Raw genomic sequence first — 18,073 nt, forward strand, 5'->3', positions numbered from 1 at the left:
ATTTTTGAATCGGGGGTGACTGACTAATACCCTCATCAACATGCATTTACATGCGACGAGCGCTATTAGTTTTCAGGGGGTTTGGCCGCGCGTTTTCGAGGCGCTAAACCCCTTACAGTGTAAGGGGTTATAGACACCCAGCGAAAAAAACCCCAGCCAAACCCCTGTTAAACAGCGCGCACGGCCGAGCACACTTTACAGAATTGGCCTGTGTGTGTGTGTGTGTGTGTGTGGGAGAAGTCCTCCAGTTCAGCATTTCTAAAGGATTATAGAGTAAGCTGAAGAGATAGAGGGTGAAAAGGTGGCAAAGGCAGATGGTGAGGTGCACTAGCACATCGGAGCTATGGGGTCGGGAGCAAGCTGTGATGCATCCGCTCCCATGCGGGCGGTATTACCGAGATGGGACTTTTCCTCTCTGGCCAGCTGGCCATGTCACCAGAGGGGCTTCCCCGCTCTCCCCTCACCCTCTCCTGGACTAGCTGGGGGTGCCATATAATAGGCAGGCGACAGTCCTAGCCTTCCGTCCCCAAGGTGACAACCCCTTAGACAGGGCCCTCAGAGGTCACCCCCTTTGACCCTGCCTGCAGGTGAAACTGCTCAGCTGCTCTGCTTGTAACACATTAGTGGGTCGGAAGGGGCAGCAAACAGTAACTTGCCCCCCCCCCTTGCAGGATGATAACGAGCTGTAAATGCAAGCTGCGATCAGCAGGAATCCCAGGCATGTGCAGCTGGCATGTACTGAGGGCGGCGCAGGAGTCTGGTTTTTAACCGCGTTTAAACACGTTTCCTGAAATCTCTTATTGGCCTTTTCTCTTATTGGCCTTGTCTGTGTGTCCTGATGAGATTGCGAGGTCCGCGGAGCAAGGATTGGCTCTTATGCGTATCTGTTACAGCGCCCTGCAGGTCTAGCAGTAGTGCTATAAAAATGCTATGTGGTAGCAGGGTGTGCTGCAGGGCAGGAGTGAGGTGCCAGGACAGAGCTGTGCATGTGTGTGTGGGGGGGAGGGGGTTGTGGGTCTCGATACTGTAATAACGACCCGCAACAAACGAAATACATAACAGACATCCCATAACTTCCTCTCTTCCACTGGGGGGGGGGGGGGGGGGGGGGAGGTTTCTTTCCACGCCAGTGCACGCCCTGTATCTTCAGGCTCATCTACTGCCTGCTCCCCACATAACACCTCCTCCCTTGCAGGCTCAGTAGCTCAGCATCTGGTTCTCATAAGATGCCCCCCGAGGGTTGGGTTTCAGCTGTACAGGATGGATGCACTGCTGAACTCCCCCGCTCCCCGCCCCACCCCCTCTTGCTGTGGGGGACCCGCCCTCAGGGAGGTGGAAAGGGGAAATCGTTGACCCAACTCTCCTGGATCCAGGCCTCTGGTGGGTTTTGGGGGTTTGGCATCCTCTTGCTTGTAATTATCAGAAATGTTTTTGTAAGAAAAGAAAAATGGGAACCAGAGATAGGGAACGCTGTGCTAAGACAGTGGGGTTGGGATGGGGGGGGGTGGGAGCAGATTTCAGAGCCGTAGCTGGGAGTAGATAGAGGTGGGGGGGTGTCAGAATATCTTCGGCTGGGACGGCCTTGGGTGCTGGCTGGGTTGGTGGTCTTTCTCAGTTTGTTGATTGTGTAGAAGAGCTGGTAGAGGGTTTAGTGTGTGTGTGTGTGTGTGGAGCCAGTCCTAGGGGTGACAGACTGTTTCACTGCCCCCCATCTCCTGCACTATCCAGTCCAAGAGGTGAGAGGCTCTGTATCCTCTCTTGATCCCTCTTTGAGCTGGAAGGATGTGGCTCTCCGGCCTGTGTTCTCTGACTCACAGGCTCCTGGAGGTTATTTTTCCTTGCGGTACTCTGACATCGCTGGGATTCCTTCCATGTGCTGTGCTCCTGGTTTTTCTTGGGGTTTTGGTTTTTTTTTTTTTCACTTGTCAGCAGAGCGAGGCGATGACTTCAGCATTTCCACTGAGCTTATAAACTCCAAACCACCGGCGTTAAGCAACCTCCCAACCCCATCCCTCACCTTTTCTTCCCTCCAGCCTCCCCATCCTGAAACTTTTCTCAGGCTCTGCAGGTCCTTCCTGCTTGAGATATCTGAGCGAAAACCCCAGGGGCAGTCGCCAGGAAGCCTCATCTAGCAAGGCGTGAGCGTAGGAAGTGGGGCCCAGGTTGGTTTCTATATATGCGTGGCAACCTACCAGCCTTTAACACACAACCCCCGGTGTCCCCCTAGCAGCTCAGGGGGAGATTCTGCAGCACAGAATGTGAAAATCTGCTTCACATTTCCATACTATTCACATTATTTAATAGGCAAAAATATATTTTGTTAAATTAATACATTTTAGCTTTCCTACATTTCTTGTGTATAAATAATTTCTTTAACTCTTTTTTTCATTCATTTTTTTCTTTTTTTCTTTTTTTTTCTTTTAATTTTCATAATCCCCTTTCATCTAACTTTCTCATTCTCTCCTCCTCCTCTTCTACCCCTACCTTCTCTCCCCTGCCTCCACACTATCCTTTCCTCCTTCCTCACATCAGTTTGACACCTCCTGCAGTCTTCTCTTCCTCCAAGCTATCCCCTCCGGCCTTTCATCCTGTCTTCTCTTAACCCTCCTTCCCCGGCCTCATCCCTTCAACTTCTCATTTCTCCTTCCTCTCCCTTCCAGATTCAGTCTTCTCTTCCATTCTTGCCCATCTTCACCCGGCCAGCCTCTTACCTTCAGAATTGGTGGCGTAGGAGCTGCTCCCACGGGGCTGATGTCAGCGCTTATGGGCCAGAGGACAGGTTGTCACGATCTTAGGGTCATCCGCTAATTCCGTGGGACTTGCTGAAGCCGCAGAGTCGCAGTAAAGTGGGGGCCCTGCCTGTGCAGTAACAGGGGGAATCGACTGGCTGGCAGATTAAGGAGCTCTTAGATCACCCAGTTTGCTCAGTTGACCACGGGATCCCCAAGTCATCTCTCTCTCTCTTCTGGTTACCCCACTACCTCTGCTGGTGGCAACGGCAATCAGCTACTGCATGCTCAGTGTAGTCATTCCCAGCCCTCACACTTCCTCTCCTTCTTCTCGTTGCCCCCTACCGAAGCAGCCTATGTATGTGAGGCCCCATAGGGTGCCCCGCTAAAGTGTTAGCTTTTCAGAAAGGCTATGCAGGTAGAGTAGCATGAGAGGAACGTACCAACTGTGCCCCAGCACCCCCCTAGGAGGTTGGCGGCAATGGTTGCTGCCTGTTCCTAGGCCAGGACCCCTAAAGCATGTGTGGATCTTTTAGTTGGAAGCCAGAGAGTGAGGTGTGGTTCTTTTTGTGTTCCTGGGGTGTTGATAAGAAGAATTCCTAGGCCCTTGTACATTGGATTTTGGAGAAGAGATAAGAGGCTTTTTATTTATTTATTTTTTTTGCTTTCCCTTTTTTTTTTTGAGGAGGAGATGGTTTTCCATTTTAGAATTTCTTTGAAAGAAGGTTTTCTAACCCTTCCTTCCCTTTTGAGCACTGGGACTGATTTTGTGCACTGGGGCTGGCCTTTTTTTTTTTCATATCTTTCTCTCAGAGAGATAACAGCATCCACCTAACCGAAATCTGGGGGGGGCGGGGAAGCTTGGACGTCCATCCATTGTCCGAGGGGAATAACGGAAGTGAAAATGAGGAGAGAAGCGGCAGCCGTCCGGTGCACAACAGCTGTGAATACCTGACCGGTATCCAGGGGCTGGAGTAAAGAGGTACAACAGGAGCAGGGTGCTGATACCAGAACATCCGAATCAGAGTATTGTACCTGGACAGTTAAATTGCTCCAACCACCCGCACCAGTAGTCGCGTCCCAGGAGGAGTCCCCAAACTACCCCTAGAGTAGGGAGGGATCTGGGTGGAACTTCATTGTTGGAGAAACCACACAGTGTCACAGATTTGCCAAATGTAACTTTGTGTTAAGGACTTTAGAAATGGAAAGAGACTGTACCAATGGTTTTAAGTTTCATCTTTAAAGAAAGCTTTCAGCAAAATTGTGCTAGAGCACCAAATTGTTACCGGCGTGATTATTACCATCTACTAGAGAAGCTGACGATTAGGCCCAGGGTCCAGGAGGTTATCATCCCCCTCCCCTCATCCATGGTGAGTCCTGTAGGTTAGGGGGGCTATTAGAATTGTATGGGAATTGAAGAATGTAATAGTCCCGGTGTTACGTGAGTACCCAGGGTCTTCTAGGATTGGACCCCAGTGAGGGGCTACATGAATAATGTGCTTTGTGTCACGGGTGCAGGGCCCTATGGTGGAGCAGGGCAGGGTCTTCTGCCTGTCCAGCCACCCGCCCCTTTGGGCTGGGCCCGCAAGGTCTGGCGGCCGGCCGGACTTTCTTGGCAGAGTGCATGGCAGGCTGTGGTCAGGGCAGGCAGCGTTCAGACTAAGTCAGAGTCCAAGCAGAGGTCAGGGCATGCAGAGAACCAGTAAGGGTCAGCCACAGAAGAACAGTCCGAGGAAAGGCTGACGGGAGCGAGACGAAGCAGGGACACGGCAAGGCAAGGCTGGGGCAGAGTAAAAACATACAGGCAGGATCAAGGTAAATAGACACACAACAAGGGCAGGGCAAAACGAACAGAAGAGCTAGGCAAAGCATGGCAGGGCAGGAGCAAGGAGAGGCAAGACAGGAACAGAGTAAAACACATAGGCAGGAACAAGGTAAATGGGCACACTACAAGGCAGGGCAATATGGGGTGCAGACAAACAGGAACACTCGGGATAGATGGGCCAGAGGCAAACTTAAACGGGGCAATACAGGGAATAAACAAAGAAGCTAGGCCACCAGGAAACCTAGACACACTGGCAAGAAGTGCCACTGGGAGGCCCACAGGGGACAGAAGGGTCACCGGGAGACCCACTGGGAGACTGACAGGAAACAGGACAGGAGTACAGCTAGGAAACAGATAAGCAGATAAGGGACACAGGAACAAACGAACCAGACTGAAGACAGGACAGAAACAAATGGCTGGATTTTAAATCGGCCGTGTGCGTAGAAATCGCCACTTTCGTGCGGGGCTGGCATTCTAAAGAGGGCTCGGCCACGCTCGTAAGTGGCGATTCACGCATTAGTGCTGGGCCCTCACAAATGGGCGGTCCAGGGGGTGGAGCGGGGCGGGCGGGGGGCGAGCCGGGACAGCGCCATTCATCGCTGTCCCGGAGCCTCAAACGCTGGCCAGCTGCCGGCGCTCGCAAGTTATTTCAAGTCGGGCCCTGGAGTAACTTGTGGAATAAAAGGTACCAAAAAAAAAGGCGATTTAGAGGGTGGGGAAGAGAGGTTAGGGTAGGGGGTAGGAAAGTTCCTTCCCAGTCCGCTCCTAAGTTGGAGCGGACTGGAAGGGACCTGGGGGGGAACTGGGGGAGCCCCGATCTCATCGCCGCGTGAATTTGCGTATGTTTACCCCCCCTTGCGCTCGCCGCCCGCACATACACGCGCGGATTATAAAATTCGGCGCGTATGTGCACATGGCCCAGGTATTTTATAACGTACTCACGCTGGTGCGCGCATGTTATAAAATTGGAGCGTCCATGTGCGTGTGCCGGGTAGCGCGCGCACGTTTTAAAATCTACTCTTCCCTAAAGTCAGCAACACAAGAACAAAGATTGGGGTCCCCCTGGAGACCTAACGGAGCAGGAACGCTGGAACTAGGCAAGGCAGGTTAAGCCTAAAGTGAGCCAGAGCAAACAGCCAGGCTGACTTGATGACGAAGCCTCGAGTTGAGGGAGAGGCAGGGTTAAACAGGGCTGGCCTTGGTGCATTATGCAGCCTTCAAGGCCGCAGCTGGAGCAGGTCAGAGCATGGCCCAGTGAGAGCCCCCGGCCGGCAGGGGAGCTGACTAGCAGCCTGGATCGTGACACTTTGCAAATATTGGAAAGACCCATAGTAACAGAGGCAGAAGATGGGAGGGCCTGCACTTATCCAGGTGAAGAGGGCCTTTAGAAATACAAGATATTTACCTATGACAGCCAGCATAAGCAAGTGGTATATAAAAATTATTAGAGCAGTACAAATAGTTTTGTCAGAGAACTGGATTTGTGAAATGTGAGTTGTAGGCTACAAACAGATGGAAATTGAGACAGATATACGGAGAGGAAATGGGGAACAATTCTGGGTCCATGTTCTGAATTAGTGCTAGTAAGCTGGAACCATGGGGCAAGAACCTGGGAATAGTGCCAAGATATAGCAATGCTTAGCTATGCAATGTGAAGGCTTCAGGTGAAAAACACCTGACTTTGCAATCAAAGCTTAAGCTACAAGACGAATTGACTTCTTGAGTTTTATGACAATCTCTATGGCATCCTTTTTCCATCACTGGGCCTTCTCCAGCATGATCACCAAGACCAGGCAAGAGCAACCTGTGGCTCTTTTCATCCTTCCCTACAGCTCCCATGTCTTTGGCTCCAGATGTAGCAGGAGCACAGGGAAATGACATTAGCAAGGGCCCCACAGCCCCAGCAGTGATGGCTGTGCAGGCTGCAGGAGCAGGGAGTGCCGCCTCATCGGCCCACGCGGCCCCAGCTGAAGGGCATTTTGGCCTATTGGGGCTTTGGCATGCCCCAGTGGGCCAGTCAGAAAGATCACTAGTTGGTGTTGTTTGCTGTGACCAACACCAGGCCCCCTCGGTAGCTCTTCTCACTGAGTAGGAGCCTCCTCCAAGGCTCTCCGTTCACTTCTGCTTCCTCTTTCTAAACCGCGGTGGCAGTAGTGGTAACAGTGGCTCAATCGGCCTCTTGTCACCGCTCCGCTCAGACGCCCTCTCCCTCCACCATCACTACATTCCTGCCGCCTTACCTCACACTCGTCCTGCCTCTGCCAGCAGCCGGTGGGAATCAGGCAGCAGACCTCCAGCCACTGCCTCACCACCAGCTCGACTACTTGTGCTGCTCTCAGCCGCTGGGGGTCCCTTCAGGCCGGGCTGTGGAAAAAATAATAATTAAAAAAAAACAAACCCTCAGCATCCGGGCCTTCCAGCCTACCCCTTCTTACACCAAGGGATAACACTTTCAAAAGTAGTAATAAGCAGCCCACCCAGACCCTATTCTTCTAGAACCCTGCCTTGATCCCCCCTGAACACCAATGTAAATAAAAATATATTTTTTAACTTATTCAAAGAGGTAGAAGAGAGGAACAGCGCATAAGTCAGTGAGCATGTATGTGAGTGTGCTCGGTGAGTGTATGAGTCAGTGAGTGTACGGTGTATGAGTGTGAATCAGTGAACGTGTTTGCGAGGGTGAAAATCGGTGACCCTGTGAACAGGAGAATGTGTGTCAGTGAACATGTGTGTGACCATGAGTGAGTGCATGTGTGAAGGTGACAGAGCATATGAGTCAGTGCGCATACCTGTGAGCGTGTGTGCGAGTCAGGGAGCGTTTGTGAGTGAGCAAATCAAAGTGTGTGTGTATTAGAGAGTGTGTGTGTATGTGACAGACAGATGAGAAAGTTTGTGCATGCCCCCACCCCTGACTAGTCAATGACAATCTCAGGTTGACTAGAATTGAAAGCTCCTAGGAATAAAAAAAGATAGATTTTTAAAATCCTTTACTAGTTCTAACTATTGGGTGTTATTTGATGTGTCTGCTCTTTTAAAATATGTTATTGGTGTTTGGAGAAATTTTAATATATGTTTAAATTATTTATAATTATTGGATGCTCTATTCATCAGCTTTTAGAATATTTATTCTATGGTTTTACTACCACCTCCTCAGAGGTGGTAGTAAAACCATATGCTCTATTCATCAGCTTTTAGAATATTTATTCTATGGTTTTGCACCACCTCCTCAGAGGCATGGGTCAAGGCCATAGCTACCTCCTTGCCCTCCTCGACATTTCTCGACATTTCCTGGATATTCATACAAGCCTTCCCAGACGTCAATTGATCTAATACTTACAAGCCACCCCTAATCTCCATCTACACTATGGTCGACCTTATCTCCTATCGTTTACTTGTGTAAATTAATAACCTGTCCTTTCTCTTCCTCTAAGCCAAGTTCTTATCACCTTGTTATATGTAACTGCCTTTTCAGCACTTTGTTATTGTTATGTTTACTTTGCACCCCTGTTTTATGTGAACCAGCATGATGTGACTGCTGTCTCGAATGCCGGTATATAAAAAATCTAAATAAATAAATAAATAAATCAGCCTTCGACACTATCAGCCACCACCATCTAATAACTCGCCTGGAACTCATTGGCATCTCAGACCTAGCCCTTTCCTGGTTTAAATCCTTCCTCTCAAACAGAAAGTTCTCAGTCAAAATCGGGAACTCCACATCCACACCACAACCCCTCCAACAGGGTGTCCCCCAAGGCTCATCTCTCTCATCCACCCTTTTCAATATTTACATCACCCCCCTCTGCCAACTCCTCTCTGATCTCCATCTCAAGTTCTACCTCTACGCTGATGATGTTCAGATCATCATCCCCATCCAGAACTCCATCTCTGACGCACTAGAACATTGGGAGAAATGCCTTACCGCCATCAACTCCCTGCTCACCAACCTACACCTCGCCCTCAACACGAACAAAACTGAACTTCTACTCATCTCACCTCACGCTGCCCCTGCACCTCCGCCATCTGGTACCTCCAAACTCCACCTCCTCTCAACACAACCAGCCATGAGAGACCTTGGAGTTCTCCTTGACCACCAACTAAGCATGAAGAACTACATAAACTCCATTCTCAAAGCCTGTTTTTTCAAACTCAACGTACTTAAAAAACTCAGACCCCTTCTTCACACCCAAGACTTTCGTACAGTCATACAGGCCACCATATCATCCAAATTAGACTACTGTAATGCTCTTCTTCTAGGACTCCCTTACTCTTCCATCAAACCTCTACAAATGCTACAACATGCCACAGCGAGACTCATTGCAAACTCTCGTAAATACGACCACATCACCCCTATACTCAGAGACCTACACTGGCTCCCCATAGCCTCTCGTATTATCTACAAAACACTCACCATAATGCATAAAGCAATTTACACCCATAACTCCAACTGGCTAGACCTACCCTTCACAACCACCCAGTCCAATCGACCGACTAGAACGACCAATAAAGGCACCCTAGTTGTGCCCTCCCTTAAAGCAGCCCATCTCACCTCTACACGTGACCGTGCTCTTTCCATAGCAGGTCCCACTCACTGGAACACACTGCCGCCTGACCTACGCCTTGAACCATGTATGAACAACTTCAAAAAGAAATTGAAAACATGGTTGTTCAAACATGCCTACCCAGAATAAAAACTCACACCTCCTCCAATAAAAAAAAAAGACCACATTGCGTCTGTTCCATCTTCCTCATACTGAGGAACCATATGTTGTTATCCTCTCTCCTCGTTCACACCGAGGAACCATGTTAATGTTAATGTTACTGTTATTTCTCGTCTATCCTATTTAATTATTTACCCTCCTCCCAGTTTCTAATTCCCTGTTAAAATGTAACTTCCATACTTTACCAGTTTTGATGTAAACCGGCATGATGTCCACAACTAATGCCGGTATATAAAAATGTTTAAATAAAATAAATAAATAAATTATGAGTGATTTTTTTTTAATTTATTGATTTTATTTCTTGATGTTTTATGAGGAATGGTGATGTTTCTGTTTTTATGTTGTTACACTACACATAGAGTCTGGTTTGTTGCAGTTTCCAGTTCAGTTTTTGTCTGTATGTCTCTATATATTTGCTTTCTTGTTGGGTTTTCTGATTGACGCCACAGTAGTGCATGTAAATGTAATCCCTGTGATTAGTAGAAACCGGATAACAGTTCCAGAGGCCATATCTCACACTTCTATTTAGCTGGACACTGTAGTTAATCCATTAGATTTATTTTCCAGGGTTTTCTGCATGGGGGTAGGTTTCCTTTCGAGAGCCTCACATTGCTCTTTACTTTTCCCATATTTAAGTCTCTTGCACACAGCACTGATAATCTCAGCAAAGAGGATAACAAAGCCACTTCTCAATAGGACACATGAGAGTTGTTTGGTGGTTTTCAACATTTCTCTTTTACTGATAAGGTGCCATGATGATTAAAGTCCTTGCAGCTGTGTATTTCCTTTTTAAGATGGTACAAGTTCTTTTAATAAGTTTGTGATTTTTTTACAGTCTTTCTTAAATCCAGTTGTTACTCCAGTTTAATTAGTCATTTTAGTACTTGGATCTTTTCCCTTCCACAGGATTCTGGGCAAAGCTTTTGTGCTTCCCTCCCTTTGTAGTTTTAAGGTAAGCAAGATGTACTTTAAAGCATGTGGTCTTTTATCTCCTCCCTCTTCCTGTAATTCAAGGGTGATACCTCTTACTTCTCTTTCTCCCAGTCTTCAGCAGATACTCATGGGCCACTGATGTGGTCCTTCCCCTCTCTTTCTCTCCCCTGTCTCCTTCTTTCTCTCACAGGATGGCTGAAAGTCATCCTTTCCTTGGATAATGGTGACCTCAGGTTCCACGTGCAGTAAGGGAAGCTCTTCCATTGATTAGAAGAGATAACTCAAAATAACTTTAACTAAGTCCAAAAGATTGTGGTGCTCCAAACTTAAATAAGTTAAAGGTGGTGTGAGAGGGTGGAAAGAAACTCTCATCCAAAACAGTAATCTCCATGGAGCTTAAAATGAAAACTTAGAACAATGAGAGCCCGGTTTAGCACGTGCTGACTCCTTGAAAGCAAAAAGGATCCACAAGAGCAAAATAGTGATCTCTCGTCTAGAAAACACTTAGGAACCTACCAGTGCTAGCTGCCCCATGTGGGAGCTGCAAACCTTACAGGCACCAACCTGGTCTAGCCCCAGACCCAAATGATATAATCCTTATCCAGTATTAGTAGGGGTCTAACAGGATCCCGACATAAGTATAATATACATGTTGTTGTAAGTGATATTTTTACCTTAGAAGACTATACTTTGCATGTCCTTAATCTAAATGCACCATTTTAACTGTGTGTGGGGAGGGGGGGGGGGGTGGCACAGATAATGTATGCAAGGCTGTGAGGTTTGCCTATATAACCTAATACCCTCGCACCAGCCCTGGCCGCACTGGCTCCATGCGGGAAAGCAGGATTCCTCCTGGGGCTGGGCTGATCTGGGTCAGTGGCTCTCTTGTTGAGGGCTTACGTTCTCTTTTATAAGCCCTAGAGGAACAGGTGGGCAAAGGGCCGATTGGAGAAAGAGAGACTGCTGGGGATGGTGGGATTGAAAGAAGAAGGAGGAAAAGATGGCTGGGCACGAGAAGATTGAGGGAGAGAGAGAGAGTGAGAGAGAGAGAGTCACTGAGGGAAAGGGGGTTTTGAGATAAAGAGAGATTACTGGGCCTGAGAAAGGATTGAGAAAGAGACAGCTGGAGAAGGGGGGGATTGAAAAGAGAGAGAGAAGAAAAGACTGCTGGGGATTGGAGCATTGAGCAAGAGACTGCTGGGGATGGGGGATTGAGAGAGAGAGAGACTGCTAGGGGTGGAATTGAAAAGAGAGAAAGGAAAAAAAATCTGTTGGGGAAAGGAGGATTAAAAGAGAGTGACTTCTGGGACTGAGGAGGGATAAAGAGAGAATGACTGCTGGGGAACAAGGAGTGAGAGACAGACTGCTGGGCACAAGGGGGGAGAAGGAGACAACTTACACGCGTGTCCTTATTTGTGGCAGAGTGACAGCTCTTGAAATATTTTGGAGAAAGGAAAAACCCCGTGTAATGGCTCTTCTTGTTTGAAATGGTGCAGACTCCTGTAACGTAATGTAATTTTGGTTTTCTCAAGCCTTTAGACGGGTCAAATCCGCACCCAGTATGTGTTACAACAGGCCTGATGTCACACACACATGCACTATCACAAAATACATCAATCTAAAAATCCCTACCGCAGTCAGACCTTCCCCCCCCCCCCCCCGCACTCACTGGGAAGCTAATAAACTAAAACAACATCAAACTGACTCCCTCCCAAAAGCCACACATTAATAAAGAATGATTTGCCAATTCAGTTAAGATTAGAAGCAGATCTGATGGGGTTCTGTAAAGGGGGCTTACAAACATTTGCTCAAGGGGCTGTGCACTCTGAAGCAATGAAGATTATTAAAGTGTGAGAGTGCTATTGGAAATGGATGACGTTGCAATGTGATCAGACGTCTCACGTTACAGTTGTGATCCGCTTTGGACAACTTTTGTTGCGAACATGCAGGATATCAGTTTTGAAATAAATAACTAAAATAATAAATGGTCAAGCCCCATTCACATGATGTCAGCTCATACTCTACAAAGCAAAACATAATACATTTCCCACAATATAAACTATCCCCAACCCACCTAACCCCATCCCCCACAGAAGGCAAAACAAATGTGCCAGCTCAAAGTAAGCTAATACTACCCTAATATTCCTTCAAACACATCCTTTGCTCTTACAGGGCACTCTTAAATTATATTTATACCGATATATGTAACATTCTGGCTATGTAACCTGCACCACAGAACTGGCAGGCTCTCTCAAGGACTAGGTTTTGGGTGTACCTTCCCCACTGGCCTTTCTCCACTCCCTGCTCTCAGGTGACTCCAAAATAAAACATGGGATCACTCTGAGTCCAACCATCTTGTTTATTTTCTTGCAGTTGTTCACAGTTTAATTAAACCCCGAACTGCTGATGCACTAAGAGACGTTAATTCTGTCTGATGCAATTTTATCATTCAACATCAGGTATAATGCTCATTTAATCTGAGATTTCACTAAACAGTGGACTAATGCAACCCCATGGTACTCACAAAAAGATGGTTTGCTCCCATGCCCTAATAAGAAGAGTCCAATTAAATTTGATGGCACAGTCCTCCCTGGAGCTTACAAATGCTCCTCAGGGAGCAGGGTCCTCTATGGCTCATGTTGGAGAGAGTCATCTTGCCTCAGCCAAAGTTCTCCAAAGAGTGATGCAACTGGCGCATGTTCAGATAAAGCAATAACAAAAAAAATCAACAACCCCACTAGGGATGCTTCGTACCTTTTTAATTAGTAACCATGAGTTACATAATCCCCCCACCCCCCCCAAAAAAAACCTGGCAGACAGGTATATACATTTAACACAGTTAAATACATTAATGTCAGGCATCTCAATGCATTTAGCTGTAATTAAATTAGAACAGCATAATATTATATTTATTTATTTGTTTGTTTTACATTCCGCTTTTCAGCACTTCATATATATGGTCCAATAATCCACCACTTAATGCAACATTGTTATTAAACACACCCATGGATACAGTGATCCCTTAACACTATTCTCTTTCAAGCCGATACAGTAAGGTGCGGTAGAAAGAGGTGCGTTAGTGCCGGGCGCACCCGCGTTTGCCGCACGCACAGTCTGGATCACATACCGCTCGATACTGTATTTAAATGGCATGCAAATGCAAGCTGTGTCCAACGCGCATCCATGAAGCACAATCCATTTTACTGTATAGGTGCTATGCAGCGCCTATACAGTATCCTGGGTGCACTGGTACCTGTCATTTCAAATGACAGGTACCAGGAAGTGGATACAGGAGAAGGGCTGACTGACCCCCTAACTCCCCCCAAACTTTCCACCAGCCCCCGCTCACCTGCCCTGGCCGCGTCCATCTCCCGCGCTGACAGCTCCGAAGCAGCCCCAGTCCTCTCTCCCCTCCTCCCGGGGACAGCCGGCGGCGAGAGCGGGCGCTCCCCATGGCTCCCTATTCTCTAAAAGGTAACGAGTGTACGCCGTGACCTCAGACGTCCAGCCGGGCGCTCAGCTTATTGCGCTTTGCAACATTATGTAGTTATACATTGTACAGTAAGCTAGGTAGCTTTTTGCAATGAGATTAGTGACTTTTTACAATGAGGTTAGTAACTTCTTACACTGAGAATAGTAACTTTTTACAGAGACGTTAGTAACTTTGTACAGTGCCTTGTATGTCCTTTAGGATGGTGGCCATCTGTTGCCAAAGTGGCTGTCTACATGGGCAGTCCCACCACATGTGAATGAAAGTCCCCTGAGAAGAACAACCCCGCCAACCCAAATCACCTGCCGGGGGGGACAACATCTGTGGAGCTTGGAGGGAATGTAATACCACCTGTATAACATTTTGTAACTATTCTCGAGTAACGCGGAAGAAACAGAGGATGTTTGGGTCGCTTGAAAAAGAAGGGACCAATCCTCATCTGAAAAAGTAAGTCCTCAATCGTGTTTCCAAGCTCGTACGTGGGGGGGCTTGTCCTTCAGTTTAACATTTAACAGCACATATATTTTAGAAATCACCCCCTTCATTAGGTTCGCATGTGCACAGGAACCTTCAAATAAAGATTTCTCAGGGGACAATGGAAATCCTGTCGGAAGACCGGTCACAAAGTGTTTGCTCTGCAGCTAGGGAAGAAATTCAGAATGAGGGCGTTGGTATTTAGTTTGCAATGTATCAAAAGATAATATCTTTCCATTTACACGTATATATGCTCAATTAGAAGAATCCCTCCAGCTTTCCGTGCTGTAAACGACTGTGTAGATAAACAAACATGGAGGCGTTTTTAAACCAGAAGTAATACCCTAAGGTGAATCCCTTGGGACCCACCAATTAAAGTTAAACTGCACCTGTAAAACCTAAAATAAACTGCAGGCAGATATAATTATGCAGCAATAATTAGATCTTTGTCACTGGGCAATCTTGGTAAAAATCACAAAGGTGCGCACTCCTGGAAAGGAACCATTGCCACTTTCTAGAAATTTAAGGTAGTCTTTAATCATTTTAGCAGAAAAATCAACACTAGCTCTTGAATGAAAATCCCCTTCAGCAGGTTCTGGTATGGCCTTCTTCACTGAACCGTGATGAAGCAGAAGTTAAATACAGAAAATACAGCAGTTTGGACTCATTGTTTGCCTCTTTTTCACCCAAAGAGGCAAACAATAATATTACCTGTGTAATAAGTATCAGGTACTACTAAGTGAGATACCACAGTGCGGGCCCGTCAATAGAATTCCTCATAACTCTGAGAGCAGGCCTTGCAGAATTCCAGTCCAAACTCCGTGGAGACTCCAGGAATCAGTCCCTATGCCAGAACATGGCAACTGCTCCAGAAGGAAGCAAATGCAGGCCATGTTCATTTTATGAGCCTAAGTCCAACTGGGGAGGCTGGTTTCATCCCAGAAACTCCATCAGGTCCCACTGCTACACATTGTCCTCATGCTTTTTTTTTTTTGTAGTTTTTAATAATTACGGTTAAATGGTTCATAAAATGTGCATGCCTTTTTCAATGCTGTCCGTGCTGCTTTTCTGGACAAATTAATTTTCTTCCAATGTGGAACTATTTTGCATCGAGCTGCAATTTACAATATGAATGATCAGCCTCCACTGCCTTCCACAAGTGTCAAAATCAGATAATACCCAGCAAAAACACCTTAGGGTCTTTTGGCACCACGCATCCAGTAATTTAAAAAATGAGGGAAATCACCATATCCCAATCCCACCTTTTTAGTTTGCCTTATGTTCTGTTATATGTACTGCACAGTTTCCATTTTATGTTTTTGCTTCTACACCTGTTACATGTAAACCGATGTGATGTCCTTCGAACATCGGTATAGAAAAAAACAATAAATAAATGTGAAAAAAAGGATTCCGCTCCCCAACACTGTCTCCAACAAGAATTCTCAACTGCACAACAGAGCTGATGTAATCTCTCACGTGTTACACACCACCAAAAAAGGAATCTACGCCCATTTTCAACATGCAGAGAAGAGGCTGAGCACTTCTCTATACCCATAAAGCACTTCAGCCAGATCGCTTCATCTAACTCATCCTGAAGATCCTTCCCCCACCTCAGAACATGCTTTGGTTTCTTTTCTAATTCCTTCTTCAACATGGTATAAATCTTTGAAATCTCCCCCTTAGATCCTTGGGGGCTTAGACCATAGGCCTTCAAACAAAGGTGTATCTTTCCCAAGGTCCACAGAAACTGTCTCCTTGGAGAGAAAATGACCTGTTTGCCTAATAGGATATCTATCCTGATCTGTAAGAGAAAATGTTTCCACTAAGTCCAAAAAAAGGGGATAAGATGACCTTGAATCCACAACTGGCCCACTTTATACCAACCCAGTCTTTCCTACCATCTAAAAACCTGTGAGTGCAGACCTGGTCTAAAAATTGTATTAAATCTAATAGAAGTTAATGGAGAATAGTCTTTTTCCCCCTGATCAGCAGGGATTTCCACCTGTCCCAAACTTTCAAAGATAAAAATTGTAAAGGGGTTGCCCTGACCGGAACGGTGTACAACCACAATTCAAGTACAATAAAGCTCAAAATCAACAATAAAAATATAATATAAACAAAAATAACACATTAAAAGAAAAATAAAATAAAAACTGCACAACTTTAAAACCCTTTCTGAAGCTTGGGAAGAGTATTAAGCCACTTCTGTATTTGCTGAAATTAGGCCCCTCCCCCACTGGAAATAACCAAGCCTTCACTCTCTTTCTGAATTCCAGATAATTGGCCTTAAGCCTAATATCCAATGGGGCAGAGTTCCAAGTCTGAACCCCCTGCTGAGAATACTCTTCTTCTGCACCCCACTGTACGCACCTCTCTAACCGTTGGTATTGAGAAAAGAACTCTGTGTGCTGAGCGGAGACTCCCATTAGGATCATGGAGCTTAACCAACTGCATAAGATATTCCGGCCCAGACCCCAACATTAAAACTATGATCTTAAAACAATATACATTCCTTAATGGGCAGCCACTGTAACACTATCATTAGTGGTTGGGCACTTATTCGTTGAAAACTGGGGAAAAACACCCCCAAGAAACAACCTCGCAGCCATGATACAGACTTCTTTCTGGCAGTCCTCACAACGCCCCCATTACAGTAATGTCACACAGGAGACATCGATGCCTGGACCACAGTTCAGAATGCTGTAAAACTCAGCAATCCTCTCACCCTTCTTAGCAGGCGCAATTTAAAAAAAAGCCTGTCTGACCTGACTGGAAATATGCTTTTCGAGTGAAACTTATCATAAAAAACGCCTAGGTTCCTAGCTTTAGGGTATGCACTCCCTTGCCTCCTTAATCACCAAAACTCCGGCAGAGGGACAAGATCCTTCCCTGGAATAAAAACCCATTCAGTCTTTTCTCCTTTTAAATCAGTTTATTTCCCTCTATCCAGCGAACAATTGCACATTCAGCCTTTCCTGTGCCTATGCTATAGACGAAGTAAAATTTGGACCCATTGGCCAGATTAACTGTGTATCGTTTGCACATAAAAACATTTTAAATAAACTGGCCTAGAGGCTGTGAAACAATACGAAACAGAGGAGATAAAGGGGACCCGTGGGGGGGAGGGGGGAAAGAGTCTGAGAACTCCCCCCTCACCTTCACAGCTGCTGACCTGGCAGAGAGGAAATCCCAAATCCACTGCAATGCTTGCCCGCTATTATGCGAGGATTTACGTCAAGCTAACAGGATCTCATGATGAACCAAGTCAAAAGCACTTGTTAAATCCAAAAAGATCAAAAGCATCGCATTGTCCTTGTCCATAAAATAAAGACATTAGCTGCCGCCAACGCCATTTCAGTGCCGTGACTCTTCCCAAACCTTTTAATAAGCCCTCCCTGCGGGAATGGGTGGGCGTGGTCACAGCATCGTGGCCGAGGGAGGGGCTAAGACGTGGATGGCTCCAGCGCAAACCTCAGACCCAGATGTACGGCCCATCACGGTCTCTCCACTGCAAATGGTTATGCCAATCTAATAAAACACATACTTGTGCCGCTATACAATAATATTTTATGTTAGGCCCCCCCCCACACATCCTGTGTTGAAACAAATCTGATTTCACTTCCCGGGATGGACTGCGCTTCCAGATACAGCCAGAAATGCACTGATGCCCCACCCTCAGAATTTTCTCAGGTATCGCAATAGGCAGAGCCTAAATTTAATAGCATCATTTAGGTAACCAAGACTTTTTACCGCAGCAGGAATAAGTACTCCTAGATATTTAATGTATGGGTTTGCTCCATCGAAAAGAAAAGCAAATCTTTTATGCGCGCAACTAAATACGAAGAAAGATTGATACTCGGAATCTCAGATTTATCCATAATCACTCTGAAACCAGAAACTC

The sequence above is a fragment of the Rhinatrema bivittatum genome, chromosome 1, assembly GCF_901001135.1.
Source record: "Rhinatrema bivittatum chromosome 1, aRhiBiv1.1, whole genome shotgun sequence".
Classification (NCBI taxonomy): domain Eukaryota; kingdom Metazoa; phylum Chordata; class Amphibia; order Gymnophiona; family Rhinatrematidae; genus Rhinatrema; species Rhinatrema bivittatum.